Source organism: Pteronotus mesoamericanus, unplaced genomic scaffold (genome assembly GCF_021234165.1).
Source record: "Pteronotus mesoamericanus isolate MK-2021 breed Mesoamerican mustached bat unplaced genomic scaffold, CSHL_Meso_final contig_601, whole genome shotgun sequence".
NCBI classification, from domain to species: Eukaryota; Metazoa; Chordata; class Mammalia; order Chiroptera; family Mormoopidae; genus Pteronotus; species Pteronotus mesoamericanus.
The window spans coordinates 711,948-728,675 of NW_026555215.1; positions in this window are offsets into that span (position 1 = coordinate 711,948).

Here is a 16,728-nt window from a genome sequence, read left to right on the forward strand (position 1 = left end):
GACTTAGGAGGGAAGTTAGGAAATAAAGTCCTGATGGCAGTTTTCAATAAAGTCCAGCCCACAGAGTCGCAATTGTCTTTTCCCCAGATCCCAAACATATGATGAAAATCGATGTAATTAGCAGTTGGAACTTGAAATATCCTCACATTGGTTCCTTGGCCTTGGAGAAAGACCAGGTAGAATCCTGAAACTGACCACTTGAACTTTTAGCCAAGATAGAAAAGTTAATATGGTGTCCTACAGGGAATGACAGGGATTAGTGCCTTCCTTCAGGACATAAAGCGCACAGGAGTGGTGGTATAGTGGGTTGAATGCTTTACCACCCCTCCCAAAATGTGTTGATCCAAATCCTTGGACTCTGTAAATGTAACCTTATTTGGAAAAAGGTCTTCGTAGATATAATTAAGTTAAATATCTTGAGATGAGATCATCTTAGATTATCTAGGTGGAACCTATGGCAAACGTCCTTATACGAGGCAGAAGTGGTAAAAACCCAAAGAAGAGAAAGCAATGTGAAGACAACAGAGAGATGTGGCCACACATCTTACAAGGAAGCCAGCAACCACCAAAAGCCAGAAGAGACAAGAACAAGTTGAATTCTCCACGAGCCTCTTTGGAGGGAGTACAGCCTGCCATCACCTTGATTTTGACCTCTGGCATTCAGATACATGAGAAAACACATTTTTATTGTTTTAAGCCACTAAGATTATGGTAATTTGTTATAGTGGCCTCAGGAAACTAATTTTTCAGTCTGGTCCCTGAAGAAATCTGAGGGATTTAAGAGGGTGAATGTTGACTACCACAAGTTCAACCAGATGGTAGTCCCGATCACAGTTGCTGTACTGGACCTGGAGTGCTTACTGGATCAGACTAACAAGGCCTCAGGTGTATGGTGCCTGCCACTGCTTTGGCATATACATTTGTTTTTCCAGTCCAACTAGAAAAGAAGGTCAGAAATTGTTCACCTTCACATGGATTCAGCAAAAATATTCATTTACAGATTACCTCTGGGTTTTACTAACTTTTCTGCCCTCTGTTATGATATACTCTAATATGCTAATGGCCTTGATAAGACTGTGTACTCTAGACGGGAGGCGATAAACCCCATAAAGATTCAGGGACCTGCCAACTCTTTCAGCATCCAGAGCTTGTGCCATAGTGTAACATCTTACCCTACGTAAAAGACAAACTGCTGCGTCCTGCATCTCCCACCACAGAAAAGGAAGCCAATGTCTGCTTGGCCTCTGAGAGTTCTGGATAGCACACTCCCTACCTGAGAATACTTTCCCAGCCCATAAACAGGTGACACAGAATGCTGCTAGCTTTGACTGGCACTCAGAGTGAGAAAGGGCTCTGCTCTAAGTCCAGGCTGCTCTCAAAGCAGACTATGAATTGGTCCATGTTGGTGGTAGAAGAAGATGCAACACAAAGTTAATGGCCAGCTCCAATGTGAGAATCCTCATGTCGGCCCCTGGGGACTTGGGGCAAGTCCAGGCCATCTTAAGCAGAGAATAATACAGTGTTTGAGAAATGAGTATATATAAATATCCTAGTAGAGATGGAACACTTGACCATGAAACATCAAATGACCATAGTACAAAACTGACCAATATTAGACTTCTGAGAGAGCCAGCATGTCTGAAAGCTATGTATGCTCAACAGGGTTCCATTGTAATGCAGATTTTGTATATTTGGAGTTGAGTCTGAGTAGGTAGGACAAAAGGGCATGAGTAAGCCACTTGAGCAGGTAGCCCCTGTCACCCATGTTACCGATTATGGATTCATCACTGCCTTCTCCCAGCTCCTACCAATGGCCATACAGGGGGTGAGGGACCCCAGATGGTCCTCAACTAGTATAATAAACACGTAAACCTGGTGGCCCTGGTGGCAGGGATGGCGGCTGGTATAGACCCAATTGCAAGGACAACCATGTACCTAGGCTGATCTAGCCACTGCTGCCTCTGAACATCCAACTGTCAGGAGAGAGCAATGCTGAGCCCTTGATAAAGACATAATAGTCACAGAGAACAACTTGCTACTTGGGCAAGTCACTTACATTATGCTTTTTCTGTTCTAGAAGCATAATAATTCAAACTTACTTAGAGACAGACCAATTCAGGGTATGAGTTTGCTTTCCTGCCTGCTTATCCTCAGCCAACACCGTATCTGAGACTGATTTGAGATCTGCCCCGGAAGCACAGAGGCCCACACAATTTACCATTCATCCAAGGGATCCCTTCACAGCAAAAGAGGTGAGCATGGGCATGTGACCAAAGGACCACTGTTCATATCACAATGCTACATGAGCAGGAAGCAGTGTACCTCACAGAGCACTGGGACAGGTGTCAAAAAGATAGTTAAGTGCCAGCTCAAAGGCGACACTTTAAAGTCTAGAGAGCCATTCTTTAGAGTGTGATATGCATTAATTCAGAAATATCTATATATTTGTTTCCCAGTAGAAAGAATATGTCAATTTTCACTTCTTTTAAGAACTCACTGGGGATTTTGTGCTTTCCATTCCCATAATTCTGTGCTAGAGATTCTGGTCCCCAGAGGAGACACTCTCTGTCCAGGTACACAGTGAGGATCTTGCTGAGTGCTCTTCGCTATGACAAGGCATAGTGGGGTAGTAAGGCAGTTTTATCTGCTAAGGTGTGGAAAAATACCAAGAGGTAACTAACTTGAAGATTCCATATTGGCCTGGTTGAATCTTTCTCAGAACTCTGCAGCAATTTGTCTCTTTCTATTCTCCCTCCTTCCTGCACTATAGTCTACAGACTTTCCTCTAGCCTGCTCCCTTAAAAATTCTCCTGTACTTCTGATCCAGTCTTGGGATCTGCTTTTTAAGAGAATCCAAACTAAAGCACTAGAAATAAAATGTTATCTGTTTTAATGTTTTTTCTCCCAGTTGTTTCCTTCTATACGCTAATGTTATACTTAATGACCATATGAAAAGTATATATCAAATGTAATTATTCATAAGTGATCATTTGGGTAGGATTGAGCTATAGATGTTCTTTTGGTTTGTCAGAGAACAAAAAGATAGTAGATTTCCAACAGATTTTGGGGGAAGGACACTCAGGGGATTGTCAATACACTCTATGTTGGTCAGGGCTTGTTTCTGTTTTTATTTTTTAAATATAGATTTCAGTTGCTTTAAATTAATTAATTGAAATGACTATTTGTTTAAAGCTGAACATTGGGAACAATATCAACTTTCATCAATAATATTTTAACCTATGATTTTCCAAAAATTATCTTTAAGATACAGAAGATCCTTAAATAACATCATTTCCTTCAATGTCTTTTTGTCATAATGTTGAAGAGACAAATAAATGATTCTCAGTGGGGCCACTGTCTGTGTGGAGTTTGCCCAATCTCCCCACATCTGTGTGGGTTTTCTCCAGGGACTCTCGTTCCCTCCACATCTCACAAATGTGCATGTGGGTGAATGGGATTGTTGACATTGTCCCAGTGTGAGTGTGGGTGTATGTGATGTGCCCTACAATGGAAAGGCATCCCGTCCAGTGTGGGTCCCACCTGGCGTCCTGAGCTTCCAGGACAGGCTTCTGCCTCCTGGATCTTGAACTGGGATAAGTGGGTTGGAAAAGAATCATCTTACTTGTTTTTATTCATCTTTTTAAAATGTATGTATAACTCACATCTATTTCAATGTTTAATATAAGAAATGTTTTGGGTCTTCATTTTGATGTTTGGAGGTCTTTTGTGACCAGTTATATGCTGTAGGAACTTCACTCTAATTTATTTCAATTAGCCTAGGGTCAAATTGGTTTCATTATGTGTCTTTTTGCTACAAGTCCTAGTTCCCAAGAACCTATCAACAATAGGAAGTGATGTGTCTTATCCCTAACTGCTGCAGAAGATCTGTAAATAATTTCTGAAAAACTCCTTGTACTCTGATATCAATTAGTATCTCTAACTTCTTTCCCCCTGAAAAGTAGAAACTGAATAGAAAAGTGAGATAGGTGTTCCCAAAGGAAGAGTCCTCAGTCTAAAAGAAAAAAAAAATGTTGACAGCAGTTCTATTAGATCAGGAGGAAAGTAATTCAGAGCTGGGAGGGTAAATTTTACAGTAATTTTTAAATGGTAACCAAAATTTTTTCCTTATACTCTCTTCCTATTATTAACATGTATTTTCATATGAAGTTCTATTTAACTCTCATTTTTTCCTACATGTGCTTTTTAAAGAATTTTGGGTTTTATTTTTATATCAGAGGCACTTTATGTAGTTAGTAATTTTCAAGATCTGACATTTCAGTAAAGCAACGTGTACTTTGTAGGTTTACTACAACATCAGTCCAAATATTAATAGTGTTTAGGAACCATCAAAAAAGGAATAAAAAAATTACCTATTTTTTAAATCTTCATTTAAAATGTTAACAAAAATATGTTAAGGACTTATTTTTAAAAAATAAAAATAAAAAAATCACTCTTATGAACATATTAAAATATGGTTTCAAGTAAATTGTTTGCATTTCCTTTGTTTAAAAAAATTACACACTGAGTAGGCTGGAATATGAGAATTTACATTCACAATAACTGCCTTCTGGGGTATGTACCAGCCTTTCCTGTTCCAAAATGCACTTTTATGCTGCAAAACTTGAGTTTTGTTTTACAGGAGTGATCGTTCTGCTCAAATCGGTGGGGAATATGTCTTTGTCCCAGACGCTGACTGCAGCCCTGTATGGGCACCATGAAAGCACCTGTGTCGCAAAAGAACTCAGTGGGACAAACTGAATGAGAAACAATCTCAAGGTTACTACTAATGTAAATACTAAGAAAGAAGCCTTATTAACAGGTATGTGTTATTTGCTGGGTCCAGAATTAGTACTGGAAAGTATTTTGTTAAGGTTACTTTTCCTTGGCATAGGACAATTCAATCTTTTTTGTTTCCCCCAAAACTTCTACACAAAATGTTTATTGAGAGGATTTATGGACTGTTACTCTATCAAAGGTTCTTTTTATGACTTTACATAGTGTAATTTTTCTGAATCTTCCCAGAACACAAATGGGAATATTAATATTCTAATTCATGCTTCTGTTTAAAGCATAAAACAACCCTTCAGTTTGGTGAGTTATAGTTTACTTAACTGCTGTAGAACTTTATGAATGAAAAGAGAAAACTTCACCATTTAGAATGTCTACTCTTTTTCCCAAATAAGAAGCATTTAGAATGGATGATCAGGGAGACAATCACTGTCACCTCCAATAATTTGGTCTGAGAAAGGGGTTCAACCTTTCCAATCACAGTGCATTAGCATTTTCATGCAGAACAGTAATAATCATTTAGCATGTTTTCAAGAGGACAACATGTAAATAACTCATGTTCCTTAAGCAGCCTGTCAGAGATATTTTAAAAGGATTTTATATAAACTCAATGTAGAATTAACTGTCAGGAAGCTCCTCCTTATCCAATTTCACCAGCGTCATGGCTCTGAGGCACATTGGCCAGCCAGCTCTGAGTAGTATAATTGATCAGTATTTTCACAAATGGACATACCAAAACCAGATTCTCCATGGGCCTTGAAGATTCCTTTATGTCTACAATGTACAAACAAATATGTACACATATTTTACATCTGAAGTGCTGCAAAATTATGTGGTCAAAATGTTCTCTGTTTTTTCTTAAAATTTCTTTTTAGGGAATTAATTTAAAAATAATCATTAAATAGTAGACATTTATGGTGAAAAAATTTATTTTTTAAAAGTATGTTTAATAAAAATGCTATTGGTCTAAAATAGTAAACAGAGTAATTAAATTTAAACCCCTAATCTCCAAAATAGAAATACGACAAAGTACTCTTGAAAGGTCCTACATAGCCTTCTGCAAGCCTGGCTTGCTTAACCAGTGACTTAGATGACGTAAGCAAGAACTGGGGAGAGACTTGGTTGGCCAGACAGCCGGCCACAGTTGCCCATGTGCTGTCATCACACTGACGACAATAAAGGCTGTCTCTTTCTTCACATTCATGTCTTTGAGCCAAAGCTAAAAGAAAAAAAAATGGAGGGGGTCTAGGCAAACTTGTTTTTAATTAACTAAAAATTAAATCAAATGAAATGAAAATTGGATGACTCATTTACTATTGTTTTTAGTGATTACAAATAATTCTTTTTCTATCAACACTAGATGTGCATCTAGAATTTTTTTAGGTAGTCTGGCTTCATGTAGCATTCACTACTTGCTTCTGGGAAGCTTCCTTTAGCCATCAGTACAAAAATAAGAAGTCACTTTTGACTCACAGGCTGTTTGCTGAAGGTCAAGATATGGGGCACCATAGAAATACTATTTTAGTTATATTTTGTTCACTTTCATATATATTTTATAGAGATCAATATTTTATATTGTACAAAAGCAATGTTTATCCCTTCTCTTTCTGTTTCCACTGGTTGGATACAGATGATGCAAAACCTTCGGGGTTGGTGGAGGCATGTGGCATGGGAAGCCTGGGCTCCTTAAATCACAGAATGGAGAAGGCCACCTGCTAACCCAGACTTCTGTGCTGGGAGAATACATGAGAAATAAAGCTCTACATTGTTAATGCTATAACATTTTTGATCTTTTTGAAACTGCAACTAGAATTATTCTAATATACTTAGTTCAACACTTTCAATAGTTATTTTTATATGATTTTGAAGTGCTGGTTTTCCTGTGGATTTATTTTGATACTTGGATTTCATGGCCAGCATCACTGAGAAAGATACTCCACAAAATTATACATAAATCCAAAAACAGGAAGTGCATCATTATTTGTACTTACTGGATTTCAATACTGATTTTTCAATGCCATTAATCTGCTGCAAAGGGTTTTTGCTGTTCTTGCTGTTGAAATTCAGCTAGTATTTATGTCAATCAGTTGTTCTTGAAAAGTAACAGGGAAGGTGTTAAAATGTCTATTTTAGCAAACAGAATGAATATTTATTGAAACTATTCATCTGGAGTTTTTGTAGTGGTTAGAAAACTCTGTTTTCATTTTTTAACTCTATATTCAAAAATATTTTTTATAGGTAGCACAGACAGTCACAATGGTTCAACTTAACAACTTTTTGAATTTACAGTGATGCAAAAGTGATATGCATTTAGTAGAAACAATACTTCACATTTTGAATTTTGATCTTTTCACAGGCTAGTGATATGTAGTACATACTCTTGTGATCATGGGGCCAGTAGTGAGAGGCAGCTACCAGTCAGGCACAAGGGTGAACGATGGACACTCCACGGTGTACTGTGTTGCCAGCATTTCTTGGATGTTGTGCTCTGAACACATTTAAGGTAGGCTAAGATAAACTCTGATCTTCTGTAGGTTAGGGGTATCAAATGCATTTTCAACTTACAATATTTTCAACTCATGATGGGTTTAATGTAAACTCATTGTCAGTTGAGAAGAATCTGTATATTGTTTTTAGTAACTAATATAATAATAGGGATATATTTCTAGATATCCATTTTAAAATTTTCATTTCTATGGCATGAATTTCTTTTGAAAAGTAGTGACATTTTATACATTTTTAAAAGTCACTATACTCTTCAGAGAGTGATTAAATGCATTAATTTTTAAAAAAATATTTGTGTTTGGTAGCATAACTTCTAATAGTATCAATAACTTAGAAAATATCTACAAATTTTGAATACCATGTTTTTATAAAATAAAAAAATAATGCTTTTAAACTGAATAAGTCTTTTAAGTGCTTTGTCATGAAATGTGATTTATGTTAAAAATATTTAATGATCACTCCCTGTTTCATTAAAAAATGTTATAAACAGTCTACAATGTTTTAAAGATCATATTTTATAATTTAACTATATATATATAGATATAGATGTCATACTGTAGAACTTTGTGCATTCCTGGTTTCAGCTTCTTTGCTACAAGGAATAATTCTGTGAACAAATATTATGAGAGTTTCTAGCTTTGTACCTAATCCTGATGTCTTTTTTTTAAATTCTAGTCAAAGCAACTGCTTCATTAGGATTACACTTATACATCTTTTCCACAAAATATAATTTTTATTACAAAGATGATTCACTTTGCATATCTTCTTGGGTACCTCTTTCCTTTAGTTCCCCCCCAAAATGGTTTTTCTTGCATTTCTTAATTGCTTCATAGGCTATTGAATATCACAACTATAAGACATTAGAAACCTTTGTATACGTCCATCTAACTGTATAGTTAGCATTTGTTCAAAACTGCATAATTTATTTTAATATGTGCTTTTTCCATTTGAAGCAATATTTTGATGTGTATTCCAGTAATATGAGTATTTGCTCACAAAGGAATGCATATTAGTGTGTCTTCATGTTCTTGTTCATTTGTTGCTTTAGTTACTTTTGGTTACTATAAGAGGTAAAACAAATGATTCTCTAACACTATGTGGTTTTTTTGTCTTCTGCTATTAGTAAAAAAAACCAAACAAAAAACAAAAACAAAAAAAAACCATTAAGCCTTTAGCATATAGTTTGCTGAAGTTTTATAGAATATGGATTTTATGTTAAATAGTTTAAACTTGGTAAAAATATGTAGACATTTGTATTTTTAATAAACTATTTGTTATTTTTTAAATACCTTGCATGTTTTCGTACTATGGCTGCCTGCTACTTTTTGCTACTATCTGAAGGTCCAATATATACTTTAAGAAAAGTTTTATTGTTAAAGGTAGTGAGTGCACATCTCTAGTCTGAACGGTTTTCTTGATAACTTAGTGGGTTTTTTGTTTTTGTTTTGTTTTGTTTTGCATGACTTCTTATCAAATTTCCATTAGTTTTTAACTATAACATGGTCAGGAAACATCAGGTATAGGAGGACTGTTAATGCCACAAGCTCTCACTGCGCCTGACATTCTTATCTTTAGTCTTTGGTTTCTTGGCAGGATTCTTTTCTAGGGTCCTGTCCATTTTGAGAAACTTGATTTAGTTGAGAGAGCATAATAAAATGCCTAATTTCTCCTGAGAAATAAATAAATACATCATAATCATTATTATTAGTAGTAGCATGATAGTAATATTCCTAACTTTCTAATAAAAATAATAGATGGGTTGCCCTGTCTGGATGGCTCAGTTGGCTGGAGCATCCTCCCAGCACGAGAATGTTGTACATTTAATCCCTGGTCGGGGAACATACTTAGGTTGTAGTTTGATCTCTGGTTGGAGCATATACAGGAGGCAACCGATCAGTGTTTCTCACATCGATATTTCTCTCTCTCTCTCTCCCCTTTTCTCTCTCTCTAAAATTAATAAACAATACCAAAAACATATCTTTGGGTAAGGATTTAAAAATTGGTAATTATGGGGAGAAACAGAAAACAGTATGAATAATTTAGGATTAGAAGGAATACAGGAGAAGACAGAAATGCCAGTGCAAATTCTGATTCTAATACCCTGAGCCAGGCCCTTCCAGGTACTAGTCACAGAATTGCCCCATCCGTAGAGTCATCAGAATCCATTCAGACTCTACCCCTGTTCAATTTTTACCACTACTCTTAGAATGCCATGTAGCCCCACCTACCCTCCTTAAACTTACAATAATCTTGTAAAATGTATAAACAGATCCATTTTAGCAATGAGGAAAGTTAAGTCTCCAAAACACTAAGTTAGTGCCTATAGAAGTGGTAGAAATGGTACACAATTTGGAGTTTTACAATTTTAAAATTCATCATCCTTTCATCCTTATCTTTCTGGAACAAACATGAGCCAGTCAGGCTGAGAAATAGTAGCTGTGGCATGAATCATAATTTCTCCTGACACAGAAGCCCTGTTTTCCTAAATTCCAAAATAGTCTATGATAGTTATCCTGCAAGAAGCATACCAGGGTGCAGCTGCAAATCCAGTCTCCTGAAGAGCTCAGAAAGGCTTCTAATTAAAGAAGGCAAGAGAGGGACTAGGGCACTCATGTGGGTTAAGTGAGTGGTCAGCTGGCACAGACCCCAAGTTGGAATCACAAAGCTTCCTTGCCAGGCAGGAATCTGCTACAGTATCCTGCCCCTCAACGTTTATTCCCTTGCCATCTCAGGGCCATCGTGGCTCTGTACCTTCCTTGGTTTTCAGCAGTCTTACCAGTCAGGTTGTGTTTGCAAGTTCTCTGCTTTCTTTCTGGTGTTCAGGCTGAGTCCTCAGTTTATAGGTCAGCTTCAGTCGTTACCTCCATAAGACTTTTAAAGCTCATGTCTTTTCTACAGGTTTTAGTTTCTATTAAATTCAGCCTTTCCTCTAAATTATATGTTTTGAAGTAGTAAAATCTATTGACATATTGATATCTTATATTGACCTGATTTGTTAGCAGTTTTGCAAATCTATATATGTCTAATTAGTATATATAATTAGTGGAGTTATAGATTAGTTTTAATTAGCAGAGTTATTCTGAGATTTTTACCTCACAGGAGATGAGAGACAGAAGGACAGATCATCTCTATGGTGATTTATTTGTCCGATTTCTTATATGCACATGTGACTAATCTCTCAGTGTACCACTCATGGTGGGACTCCTACTCTGTCATACTATTGACCAGCAGTGGTCATTTGTTCTTTTAATTCCGAGAAAAATCCCTTCTTTTTCTAGAACTATTTATCTTACTCAAAATTTCCAATGTCTTGCCATCTCTTCTTACAGAGAAAGCAAATTGCATAGGAATACTTTATAAACAGATATACATTTGATAGAAAAAAATTGAATACTCAAATGGATCAATACTCATACAGTTATTTATTAAAATAAATATCCTCTATGATACTTCCTTTAATTTTATTAAAAGTAGCTCTTATATTCTTTATTTTTAGATTTTTTTCTCTTTGATTATGAATCCACAGCTTTTAATAGACACACACTTAACTTATAATTAATAATAATTTTTCTTATTGATGCTCAAATATTTATATCTTCACTACTAGTAGCAGCTTTAAAATGACTCTGTCTTTTCAATAGTACCCGAGACATTTTCTTCAAGTATATTTGTTTACTGGCAACAGTAAAAGATTCTTGGACTTTCTGGATTCTTTTATATTCCTCAAAATGCAATCAGCTACTCTCAAAAGAGTCTGCATTCCTTTATCTGAAAAATAATTCTAGTGAAAGTTGTATAATGATGGTTTCCCAACCAAGTTTATATGACATTCCCAAATTAACTCTGACATTACTAAATCATCCTTTAAAAGATTGTTCCAATATAGAAGTTATAATTTGTTATGTTTAGATTTTTAACTTCTAACTTACAAAATCATGAGTTTCATTTACATGGAGATTTAATACATTGAGTAGAGAAATTAAGTTCATTTCATTGTCCATAAGAAATGCTATAAAAGAGGGAAATGCACAGTGTTACTCAAAGACTGTGATCTATTAGTTATATGATACATGTATTCATTCGAGTATAAAAAATTAATATGCGATTCTGAACAGTACGTTGTGTAGCTTCATTCCTTTCTTCAAACATAGGCCAGGTGATAAAAAAGAAACTTTAATTATTGCACTATGCCTTCAATATGCAACTATAAAATAACAAAAACAAATTGAATAGAAAGGCATTATAAATAAGAATCTTTCTATAATAGAATTCAAAGCATATTTGGTTGTTGACATTTTTCTAAAATAGAATGTATCTGAGCAGTTTTGCTTCCTGTCAACACTGTTGCATGTAACATCACAAAGCCTAGTTTTTGGAAAATGATGTGAAACAGCTAGACTGAGTTATCAAGAAGTCTGCCAAGATCCTCTGGCATTTGGGATTTGGCAGAATATTGCAAAATAATTTTTTTAGACAATTCTGGTTTTTGCTACATACCCAAATGTCTGAGAAGTAATTCCAAATGTTCCTCCGACCACAAGTTTTCCTTCACATCTCTTGGTTTTGCTACTTTTTCATCTGCTTGGAATAAAACAGCAAGTCACACCAGCTTGGGAAGAGATCTAATGGCACACTTTTTTATTGTTTCAGCTAAACCTTTCAAATTCCCTTTAAAAAGCTAATGTGATTAAAATTAAAAGTTTTAAAGGTAAACATACCAAATGTGGGTCATTATTTTAAAGACCTAATTTTTTATAGCAGTTTTAGGTTCATAGCAAAAAGAGTGGAAGGTGCAGAGATTTCCCAAATACTCCCTACCTCCACACATTTACAGCCCTTCCCGCTATCAACATCTCCCACCAGGTGGTACATTTGTTACAATTGATGAACCTTCTTTGACCTATCACTCAAAGTTCATAGTTTACATTAGTGTTAACTCTTGGTGTTCTGCATTCTGTGGATTTAGACAAATGTATAATGGCATGTATTCAGCAATGTAGTATATTACAGAGTAATTTCATTGCTTTAAAAATCCTCTGTGCTCTGTTTATCCTTTCTTCTTCCTTAATGCCTGGCAATCGCTGATCTTTTCACTGTCTTCATAGTTTTACCTTACTTGAAATGTCATATAATTGGTATCATATAGTATGGAGCCTTTCATATTAATAATATGAGTTATCAATTAATAATAAGGCTTTCACTTGGTAACATACATTTAAGTTTCCTTTGTCTTTTTATGGTTTGATATTTCTCTTTTTTTAGTGCTAAATAATATTCTGTTGTCTCGATGTAAGAGTTTATTTATTAATTCACCTATTGAAGGACATCTTGGTTGCTTCCAAATTTTGATAATCACAAATAAAGCTGCTATTAATATCCATGTGCATATTTTTGTATGGATGTAAATTTTCAACTCCTTTGGTTAAATATTAGAGGTGCGATCGCTGGATTGCGTGGTAAGAGTAAGTTTAGTCTTTTTATTTTTAAATGTTTTTTTCCCCTCCAATTGTATTTATTTTATTTTTAGAGAGGGGAAGAGAGGGAGAAAGGGAGAGAAACATCAATGTGTGGTTGCATTTCGCATACCTCCTGCTGAGGACCTGGCCTGCAACCCAGGCATATACCCTACACTGGGAATCAAACTGACGACCCTTTGGTTCTCAGACTGGTGCTCAATTCACCGAGCCACACCAGCTAAGGCAAAGTATGTTTAATTTTATAGACACTGCCAACTGCCTTCCAAAGTGGCTGTTCCATTTCGCTTTCCCACCAGCAATGAATGGGAGCTCTGCATCACCTCCAGCATCTGGTTTTGTCAGTGTTTTGGAATTTGTTCATTCAATTAGGTGTGTAGTGCTATCTCTGCTGCTTTAATTTGCACTTCCCTGACTACATATGACTTGGGGCATCTTTTCATGCGCTTATTTGCTATCCATGTCTCCTGTACTGAGGTGTCTATTAAAGTCTTTGGCCCATTTTTTAATCTGGTGAACATCACAAGCATTCCTCAGTTGTTTTCTCATCCCATTTAGGTGGGACAGGATGGCTAGAGCTGGCTGGAGCTGGTCATTTCCCTCCTGTCAGATCAGTTTGACTCCAAAAAACCCCCAACAGGTAAGCTCTGTTTTAACAGTTCCTCTGAGGGTTGACTTTGTTAAAAACAGTGTGCTCCAGCATATCTCAAAATGGTTCCTTTCCTTTTCCCTAAGTGAAGCATGAAGGGATTTCCTTCCCCACCAATATCAACTATGAGAACTTGATGGAACTTCTAGGGGTAAAACTGACAAAAGTGTGGGACCCCTAATGACTGGGTCCCCTTGGAGTTTTTAATTCCCAAACTTGTTCTCTCTGAGCCTCTGGCAATTCAATTACAGTTTAGCTCTTCCTACCCTGGCATTGGGTTCAGTTCATGTGAAGATTTCAGCTCCTCACTTTTTGCTCTAATACATTGCATTTCTCTGTTTTTGCTTCCTTGGTCTCTAATTTTGGGGGTAGACCTTTGGCTGGTGACCTCACTTCTCTTACAGATCTAAGAAGTATTATTTAATTTGCAGTGTGTTCAATAACTTTTTATTTGTTCTTAGGACACAGTGGTGACATCCAAGCTCCTTACATGTGGAACTAGAAACTGGAATTCCCTAGGTCATTTCTGAAGTATTAAATATTCTATGCAGCAGATTTTCCTCTCATGCCAACACAGTCACACCACTAAGGGACCCATTACTTGGTAGAAGGATGTGTGGACCCCTCTTTCTGTTTCCTCTTCTGTTACCAAAGCAGAACAACTATTTCCTCCTAATCTTTGAAATAATCATTATTCACATGTGTGAATAATGTTATGGTAGGCAAAGCAGAGAAACTTATTTTGTGGGAAAGGTTTTTCTCCTCTATATTATATCATATGATACTTCCTGGGTTCAAAACACTTTGCAACTGGGACAAAGTTTAAGTGTCAAAATAAGTGTTAAAGACATTTTGTATTAGGAGAGTTTAGAGAAGGGTAAAATGGGCAAGGGACACAGGGAAGGGTTTTGGAAGGAGTGCGGCTTGCAAATGCCCTGAGAGATGAATACATTCTGGAGACAGAAGAATGGGTACTAAGAGATGGAGACTAGAGCTGACAATGAGCATGGCCTACTATGGCGGTGAGGAGACGTTGGCTGTGTCGGAGTGTAGAGATGTGCGGGGAAGGAAGCATGGGTGGGGTCACAGACATGGGGCAGATTGTGGAGGGCTACCAAGGACAAATAAGAGAGTTAATGACACTAAGTACTTTCTATGTGTCAGGCCCTGTGCAGACCATGCTAGATTTCAATTCCTCCCACGCCTCACTGTGAGGGAGGCATGATAGATAAGAAAACTGAAGCATCATATGGTTCACTTATTTTTACTCTTTTTTGCTTCATTCCCTGAAACAATTCTAAAAAAAATATTATTTCACACATGAAAAATTGTGTTTCATTTGCGTATCAATACGTTTTTTTCATTAGGAGCTAGAAAATATTAAATCTTTTATAAGATAAAGTCTTTACAATAAAAATAATTACTTTATAAAATTTGATGAAATAGATTTAAACTAACTTGTGTGAATATTGAACACATTGATTTAGAAAGGAATCACATAAAAAATCTTATGGATAAGCTTTATGTAATATACCTTGAAAGCTTTATGTAGTCCCGTACAGTTAGGTAAGTTTGAGCTATAATTGGAAATTTGTTTTTGTAATTTTTTTCTTGCTAAATTCAAGAAATATTGAGATCTAAGTAATAAGGCTAATGTTACTTGCTGTGGAATTACAACTTCAGGGAAATCTTTGAGTTGCTGATTTAGTTATAAGTAAATATATGAGAGAAGGTAGAGGCTTGTCCTTTATTCATAACAAACAGTCTCATCAGGAACCAATTATCTGGTTGAAATGCAAGGAGAGTGTGTTCACTTCTGGGAAACATAATGCTTTGTCACAAAATACACCTTTAAGATTCTAATCAAAATAACAAGTCAAATAAGTTACAAAAAGAATAGAAACAAATGAAAAACAAACTAACCCTTCAACAAGTACAGGCAGTTTAATTTGGTGAAACTATCAGAAATTTTGGTCTCTATAACCTGCAATTGTGATATTTCAATTTGCTGCTATGACATCCTGTGCACATAACAAGGGTGTGTACCTCATTATTGCTAATTGGAAGGTATCAAGGGTCCAGACTGAAGTGTATGCCTAGATGCATGTTGGCTTATTTTCATTTGACACTTAACAGTAATTCCTTTGTCAATGAGAAGGATGTTATATGGCTGCAGTTTAGTTATCATCACCTTCTAGTTACTTAGATCTTTTTTATTTGAACTATCTTTTGATAGCTGAAGATGCATCCAATGATATACTCTATTGATTGCTAATTCTAAGTTTATTTAGTGTTTCTGGATGTGTCAAAGACTGCTAGTTGCCTAATATAATTCTTTTTAAGTTCCTGCTTTTGCTTATGGCAGCAATGTACCCAGCTAAATATTTTACATTCACTGGCCTGCTCTGCAATATGGGGATTGTCATAGTTCTGAATAGAGACGAAGCCATGAGGGGAGGGAGGGTGTGGCTTTCAGGTAAGCTTTTTAACAGGAGCAGATTAGCTGGCATAAACTGGATTTTTCCTTTTCTTTTCCTTTTGCCTTATGCCTGTTTGAAACAGGAGATGGCCCAGCACCAGTATCTTTCTTCGGATCATGAAACTGTGGTGCTCACCCTAAAGGTGGTGGAGCTAAAACTAGACAAAGGTTGACACCTCTTTCCAATAACACCATGGAGCCACCACAGATGCCTTGGATCACCCAACTCAAGTCTTACTCAACTCAAGTCAAGTGAAAAATAATCTCTTTTAGTTAAGTCAAAATCAATTCTGAACAGCAACAGAAAATGTAGCAAATAGGAAAACTAAAAACTAAAACCGTTACTTAAAAGCTTTTCCATTTTTTAAATATAAGACGGTATTATATCATAAATATATGCATCATAACAAATTTGAAAGAAGCCAGACAAAAGAAACACAAGTTATAAAAGTGAAAACATGTAGGAAGCCAGATTTTATGTAGCTCTACTTAAAATTCTATGACATTTACCATTAAGTCAGGTGGCAGTCAGTGTCTATCACTGTCCCCATTTGATGGAAATCCTAATAGGGAAAGTGATTCTTTAATTTAGATAGTAAACAACTGAGTCTTTGATTTTCAAAATATGCATGGTCAGAAAAAAGGAAAGATCTCTTCGTTTGATAGAAAATAACATTATCTGCCAAAATCCTGAAGGTGAATGCCAAGAATCAGATGAGTCAAAAATTTGCTGGTAAAAATAAATGCATACATTCAAAATTAATCACATTTCTGAAAAATGCTTGTGATGTATTTTTACTGTTTGTGATCCCTAGGAGAAAGACTATGTTACT